Source organism: Lepeophtheirus salmonis, chromosome 1, assembly GCF_016086655.4.
Source record: "Lepeophtheirus salmonis chromosome 1, UVic_Lsal_1.4, whole genome shotgun sequence".
Classification (NCBI taxonomy): Eukaryota; Metazoa; Arthropoda; class Copepoda; order Siphonostomatoida; family Caligidae; genus Lepeophtheirus; species Lepeophtheirus salmonis.
This window is the reverse complement of record NC_052131.2, coordinates 31,654,862-31,663,479: the sequence shown is the minus strand read 5'-3', so window position 1 is coordinate 31,663,479 and position 8,618 is coordinate 31,654,862. Positions and strand designations below refer to the sequence as shown.

At 30.4% G+C, this 8,618-nt stretch overlaps 1 long non-coding RNA gene across 1 annotated transcript; it reads right to left on the bottom strand.

Moving 5' to 3' along the window:
- Positions 1–2,745: 2,745 nt before the first annotated feature.
- Positions 2,746–4,140, bottom strand: LOC139906298 (uncharacterized). Its single transcript, XR_011781713.1, has 2 exons — positions 3,490–4,140; positions 2,746–3,425 (listed from the first exon to the last, which is right to left on the bottom strand). It is a non-coding gene; the product is annotated as an uncharacterized lncRNA (long non-coding RNA).
- Positions 4,141–8,618: the final 4,478 nt, after the last annotated feature.

The window sequence follows — 8,618 nt, the reverse complement described above, 5'->3', positions numbered from 1 at the left end:
TTTATAATTGTAATTACCCTTTTATGTACTTATAAATGGAGGGGGTAAACCAGGGTCAGTTTGACCGTGAGCAATACATAATTTGTTGTGGTCTCTCCAGAGGTGGATAAATTTGATAGAAATGCATTAGATGAAATCAGAAGTTGGAGAGCTCATACTAGTCTACAAAGGGAATAATACCTGTTTTTGTGGACGGAAAAGAGGGGAAATGGACCCCAGACTAAAGGTGACAGATATTGATGGAACCTTCGAGGGGCCGTTATTGAATTTGGAATTTATTAAGTTTTTAGAGTTTACCTCAGATGAAGGATATATATTCCATAATAAATTAAAAGAAATATAATTTATAAATTATGCTTGAATTTGTATTCTTTAAACTTGTTTGTTGTAAACATTTTATTTGCACTTTAGTTTTGGATTCATTTATGGGAAGATACTCACTTCACACATGTATCACCATCGGAGAATATCTTTTCGTGAAGAATCCACCCACTAGATTTAAAACAAATTAGTCTCCAATGATAATATAATATAATGGAAACAATATATCGACAATTGGCAATTTTAATTTATTTCATAAGTGGTTTGCTATTAATGGTGTGTTCCTTTAGTTTTTCATGACTATTTAATGTATCTATTAGTATTTTCAATTCTTATTAAAACATTATTAGGTCACATGTATCGCAAGCTCCTGGTATAAAAGAAGATCCAAAAGATATATCGGCAGCCAATGGGAGCGAGAGGATCACTTCAAGAATACACGGAGGTCAAAATTCCCTTATCTAAGGAGATACGAAGGAATTGGGGCCTAAATAACATAAATTATATTTTGAACTGCATTGAAACTACTTAGTCTGCAATGCCTTCAGCTATCCTGATTTAATCTCTGAAGGCATACAATTGTAATCTTCAAAGATGGTACTGGCAAATTTGCGAATGATTTGAGCAAAAGTTATGCCTTTAGATATATTGATGTGTAATTTTATCTCCTCTGGAGACCATTCTCCTTGTCCAAACCTCCCATCCGAAAAAGAGATGCCAAACCCAGACGAGGATCCATCAGTATTAATCTCTAAATATGGATTGAATTCGAGGAGGGTAAGATAGTACGGGTCTCTCCCCATCATTTTAAGCAACTCATATTCTAAGATGACAATCAGATTGACGGCTTATAACTTATAAGGGGCATTCTTTTTGTTCGCTTCAAAATGAGTCTTCGCATTATCAAAAAAATCGTTTGCTCCCTTGAAGGACAGGTTACAGAGTTTACATAGTAAAGTATTATCCGAAGACTCCGATACATTATTAATATCATCTAACATAATTAATTTATAATTAAAAAGAAAAATAATTAACTCAATATAACTTTATAAAGACTAGCATCTCAATATGAATATTAAATAAACCTACACAGAAAACACGGTTGATCGTCTTCAGTATAAAAATATATAATATAATAATAAATATATAAAAATATGAATTACTTAATAGGAAAAGCTACATCCTCCTGGCTTTCATGCCTTTTGTAAGAAGGTGGGGCGAGGTCTTTGGGAAAGAAATTAATACCAAGTAGTGCATTATATGCAGCCTGATTCATGGACATAGTGGGATCCTCCTTTATATTCTTCTCCAAACTTAACAAGAACTTCGTATACCTCTTTAAAGCATGCCCTCCTGACATCCTGGGGAGGTCTTCTTTATTCTTCTCAAATTTCGCCAACTTAAAAACCAGGCCCTAGAACACTTCATAATGTCCATAATCTTCATCACATCAACTCCAGCATCTAGGAGATCTGAGATGCGCTGTCTTTTGGCTTTTTGCTCGTTCATGATGATGAAATTACAAAATGATTTGTATATTTGTTTATGTAAAAAGAACGGCGGAAACAGAATATCAAAAAATAACCACTAAACCTTTTCATAGTAATGAGAAAATAAACATTAATTAACAGTCCGGGTTTTTTTTTTTTTTTTGTCCCACCCTCTACATATTATTTATTTAACAAAATATAAATATTCTAAGGATGTGCTTGATAAAGTAACTGTCAAAATATTTAATTAATTAATATGTACAATGCAAATCTTTCTTATCACAATAGAAAATATTGAATATGTTATTCGTTATTTAGCGTTTACAAAACAAACAATATGACAGTTGTAATCACCAGGGGCGTTGCTAGCTTTCATCAATTTGTTGCATAGCCCAAAAATTATCAGCACTGTAATATTGATTTAAATAGATTTGTTATATATGTATTTATATGATGAGATATGATTAACATTTTGTGTATGTTTGAGCCCCTTCAAAAGAGGCTAACAAAGCCCCTGATAATTAGTATTCTTGGCATACACAGAAGTGTATAAAATATGTCCTAGAAAGCAGAAGAGGCGTTTTTAGTTGGTCGTCTGAACATACTTTTTTATTTTTCAAATCTGTTTTTATTATTATGTAATTTGTGAGAGGCAACATATAAGTATAGTTGATAATATTGTAGAGAAAAACGCGCGCAAGTAGAAGGGGGAAAAAATACATATGGTATCATTGTTTAAAATACTGATGTGATTATCGTCTGCCTGCTTTATTATGATTTTTACCCTCAAAAATCATAGTAGTATATCTTCATTAAACATTTTGCTAATATATACTTTCGTTATACCCTCAAAAATCATAATAAATCACACTCCATGAAATTGTAATTCATTATTAACCTTATCCTCAGAATAATAACTAATAAAACGACAAAGTAGAGTATTTCGAAATATATTTGAAGTTCCAAGTTTAAAAAAGAAGGCTTTAATTAAATATAATCTACATAATAAAAAATATACCATCATACATTTATGTTAAATATACAAAATTAAACAATTGAATCATATAACTAATAACAATAAATTATATATACAGAATATTGAAATAATAGATTGATCCAAATAATATTTTCTTGTTCTGACATCGGAATCCAGTTAAATATGGCATAACTTTTGGTTGCAAGACACATGCGAGACGTGGAGTTTAATCAAAAAGATTGTTATATACAGTTGTGCACAGGATAGATATATCTAAAACCGATGAGATCTAACTAATTATTAATAATAAAGTAAATGTCAAAATCATAAAATTAGACAATAAATATACTAATAAAAAAATTGTTAGAAATAAATCCATCTTAAAGATTTAGAGCAAAAGCTAATTATGTAGTAATGCCCGGCGATATTACTCCTTATTACGAGCATCAAAAAAGATTTCCCCCGTTATTTATGCTTATATAACAACATACTATTATCATGAAGGATATACACAATTGCTAATTATAATGCTATACCCAATGTAAATACCCCCGTTGTTGTGACCATTTAAACAGTTATTTTTGCCTTTTATGAGTTATCTGAACACCATTTCTTGGAGTCTATCAACCATAGCTAAGCTTTAAGTGATAAAAAAAGTAATATTTATTGACTATGTAATATTGGAAAACCTAATTATCATACCCAAGTCTTTAAGTGAAAAAACTAGTCTCAGACAAACTAGTTGCGAACCATCCAAAGCTACTACCCCGTTGTTGTGACCATTTAAGCAGTTATTTTTGCCATTTAATGAGTTGCGTATCATAATTCTTGATATATTTAGCTAAAATAGAATCGTATTTTAGGGTTAGATTTAAAAAAAATTGAATACTTACTGTTAGATAGTACAAAATTCAGAGTTCCATTTCAAAATTAGTAAATATTTTATACTTTTTACTGATAACTTGATCGTCATTTGGTGTGGATGACTCAAAACAGTTTTATATGTATTTCTATAAATGACATCAGCACCAACATCCTCCATTAATTTAATGATGGTTCCCCGGGAAGGGATAGGTTTACCCGTGTATTTCTCCATAGTTTTTGAACATAGATGATTAGCAATGGATAAGGTTATATTACATGCAATAAGCATCGTTGTGAGATCAAAGTTAAAGTCTGACTTGATGTATTCATCGTTAACTTGATTTTATAGATGAATATCCTTACTCTTGATATGAGATGAGGATAATGAGTGGCGTGTAATTCTAGACAGGGGACTAAAGGCACATTTATATTGACAAATCCGACAAACCATCTGTTTCTCATCCGGTAAGTATTTTCCAAATTCTTTGGCCTCCATTTTCATAAATCCAGACTGAAGGTGACGTTATTTTCGGCATTTTATTCAGTTCTCTATCGACTATCACCATCTAATATTATATTAATATTGAATAATAAAGACGGGAATGATAATGTTCTTGATTGATAGAAGAAGATGTATATTATTTAATCAATGATGCCATAAGTATTTCTTCTCTTCTCCTCGCACACTTTTCTATTCTTACCAAAATTATCACCCTTACATATAAGTACAGAGTAATAACGAGGGCGTGTGCTCATAAAAGAAAGGAAAGTAACAATGAGAGTTTGCTCGGGAGTTATAAGCATGGATGAAAATAATACTATATACTGGTATGTTAAAAAAATAAACCTGAAATGAACGTGGTCACCCTGACAATTTAGAGAACGTTTTAGAGGTGAGCTGTTTATCTGTCATAACGTTTCATTAAACTAATTGCGACCAGCTATGAGAAAAAGGAAATAAACACAAATCCCAACTCTGTTTTGGATCCTCAATTCTACTCTGAATCCAACAAGGGCATTCATGAGTAACTCCTCCACACTACCATCTGTGATTTATGAGGAAACACATTTGGTATCACACTTCATAGTTTGTACGTATATGTTCTCTCCTCATGAATAGAAGAATAATGAGAACAGCCCGAGAAAATAAAAATAAAATATATATTGAGGTAACAACTACATAAAACGGGTCTTCTTCCATTTGGATATTACTTTCATCTGTCCTTATTGTAAGTCCTTGTTGGACCAGGTCAGGCCTGTGAAATCACACTCTATATGAAATTATTTAATTATGAAGTTAAAGTTGAAGATGTCATTTTAGTCATTTCTCAGTTATTTGAAAAGATAATATTTGATTTTTTTTCCATAAAAATATAATCTTTGAAATTACAAGGAATTATAATTTTTTTTGTCAAATTTTTGTAAATAGCTGGGTATTTTGAAAGTTTGTGAGAATAGCTATGGATTATTGAATTAATTTTCCGACAAATTTAATTCTTTTTAATAAATACGGGATTTCAATTTTTTTTTCTAAAAAATTATATATTTGAAAGTTACCTTTTTAATTTTCATTCCAGAAATTAAATTTTTTGAGAATAGCTATGAATTTTTGAATTTTTTTTTTAAAAGTAATATTTGAAATTTAATTTTTTAATTTTTTTCCAAAAAAATTGATTTCTTGTGAATAGCTGTGGGGTTTGAATTTTTTTTTTCAAAAAATTTAATTTTTGAATTTTTTTTGGCGAATATTTAAATTTTTAAAATCCTAAAACAAAACCCTACTCCCCCCCACAAACAAAAAAAAAATCATCCTGTGGACGCTCCTGATATGGTTGGACTCAGAATAGAACTGAGGATTGACATCGGAGTAATTCCAGTCTATATATGTTCATTAACTACTTTCTCTCACAGCTATTTTGCAGTTATCTAATAAAACTTCAGGACAGCTAAGCTGCTGTTCTTCTAAGCATTATTGAAGTTACCCAGTTAATTCTCAGTTTCTTTTACGACATATTTTATGCATCAGTTTTCATACATCGTTACTCATACTGAAGATATATTCTCAATTCAGCATTCAAAGAGGTTTTCTTTACTAAATTCAAAGTTGTATGTTATTTAATAATAGTAGGTTCCTTTATTAACCTACTTTTCGTGTCCAAATTCATTATTAGGGTTTTGTCAGCTCTAACAATTATCCACTCGGTTCACAGAATATGAGTTGATGATTTTTCGACTTGACTCAAATAGTGGTGAATCCATTTCCAAATTTAAAAAAAACTGTAGTCGACTTCATATTTTGTTGAGTCGACTTGATTTTTATGATTAAACCTCATTAAATATTTTGAGTTTCCAGGGGGGTAACCCTTAAATGATTTTTTTAAATAAATTACAACCACTAACGAGCTTATTGTCATCTTTGAGCAGGGCCGGCCTTAAGTCACTGCGACCTGTGCACTTCCAGTACCATTAGGCATGTAAACAGCGGTTTTGTAATGAATTGCATGCAGTATCTCACAGTTACTATTTAAAATATTCGTACATTAAGCAAAAAAAATATTCGCCACAATAGTACACGAAAAGTAGGTAAGTAGTACATATGGATGTCATTTTAGTACGGAAAAAAAGAGAATATGGTATTATTAAATTAAGACTTTTGTTAACATCAGCTACCTGTGTTATAGGTTGTTGTTGTTTTTTTTTGGGGGGGATGAAAATGAATTACTGCTATAAAATAAGAGAGCCTTATACATTTGAAAAAGCATTTGTGGAGGGAAAATATTGTAATCGTATTTAAATTCATATATATTTATTTTAAATCAAAGATTGGCGAGAATCTTTACTTCGGAAAAAGAAGTTAACACCAACACAACCTATGAATAGAGTTGACATATTTCTAATCAAAAAAGTGCACGAAGAGAAGATAAGAGAGATACATATGTTACTACTGAATTAAGACCCCTTTTAATATCAGCTGGCTGTTATTTGATTTGAAGGGGGCGAGAAAATGAATTACTTCTATAAATATGAGTGTTATCTACATTATTCCTCAGAAAATATTGTAATTATATTTAAATTTATATATATATATTTATTTTATTATACATTTTAAAATAATGGATACTGAAGATAAGTGAGAATTCTTCTTTAAAATGGAGATATTAACAACATGACGACCCATTACATAATGGGAAAAAATGAACACATCGAACAACAATTTTTCCTTTTCTAATTCTTAAATGCAATTTTTTTATTAGAAACTAGTACTACCCAACTCTACCTATTAAATAAGTAATAAAGAAAGAAGTTTTAACATATGCAACAACTGGTTTTCCTTTCTACATGTTAAAACTTAGTTTTTTATTACAAAATGGCAATTTAATTTTGTCTCTTTTTCTAATTTATCGACTTGTTGGAAATATCGTTAAGGGTATAACACTAGTTATTAGCATTAAAATACTAGATAGATACAGGTTTATCATTTAAAAATAGACTAATAATAATTACTTGTCACAAAATGTAAATCAACATCATTTCAAAAATATTGATACTTGAGATGTAAGTTTGATTCACATCTCAAATATTTTTCGCAGGCCCGTTTTATGAAATTTGTAATCTGGAAATGAATTTTCTTTTCCTTAACTGTTGTCATTATTGTTTAACTCCTAATTAGTGAACTTATTTTTATATTTCATTCCATTATATTCCAAACTTAATTGAACATTTGTGTGTGCTCATCCTGAGGGGTTGTTGCAGAGTTGTAATTGCAAGTCCTTTTTGGACCCGGAGTGGAAATTGGGGATCGACATCAGTGTAATTCTAGCAATTGTCCATGTCTATATCATTTTCTCAATCCTTCCTTGTGAAAGCCGATTGTACCTGATCTAATGAAGTGTCATGACAGCTCAATTGTTCTCCTACAAGGCATTATTCAAGTTAATCTTCAGTTTCTTTTTTTTAACAAGCCCATGCTACACAGGATTTTCATCATTAGAAATGTAAATTATAGGTAAAGAGTTGTACAACAACGATATGTAAAATGAATGACATTTTGCATGGAGTTAATATTATGCCTGTGTAGCTAAAATTTATATTAAGAAAGAAAATAAAAGAGAAATACATTATAAATAATGATGAATGTAACTTTGAATAAGGGTTAAAAACGAGCGTATATAGCTAAAGATAAGCCAGGGAGCACTCCAGAGACTTAAATATTCCTAGCCCATCAGTCATCACATCATATTAAAAAAGAAAGAAAAGTGTAGCACTATTATTTAGGGTTGTAAATACTAAGCACTCTTTAGCGTGCAAGTTTTGTTGTTGTTGGCAGCATGACCAATTTTGTTTTTTGTTTTTTCTTTTAATTATCTCTAGCTGTCATTATTATTCTTTCATTTTTAAGGAGAGAAAATCTATGAATTGAGTAACTACATGTGAGTGTGCTCAAGAAAAACACTGAGTATTTCTTGGGCAGCTTTCTTCTATATTTAAAAGCTAAGTTTGTCTGTTCGTCGAATCTTATTATTCCAGGCAATGCCAGATACTACTGCTAGTTAATAATAACACTACAGGGATAGATTTTTGATAGAGAGTAAGGTTGAAGTCATATGGTTGTTGGTCTTCTATTGACTTCTAACTACTTAATAATAAATCCTCATTTCCCTTAATCTGAATGAAAATAAATTTTTACTCGTATAAGTTTGATTGTTAAGGTAGTCAAGATAACAATAATCTACAATGCTAACATCTAATAAAAACGATCTTTACGTTACGAGATAATATTATATTGTTTGATGAGTCGATTTTGATAAGAGTAGTCAAAACGCGTGAGTTAAGGTACCTATATTTATAAAAACTTAGATTGATAAGGAAGCAATGGATCTCTCCTCTTCTTAGAACTCCAACATACCACCTTATACTCTTTATTCTAAGTACATAAAAACTTAATGACGTTTCTAAAAATTACAGGG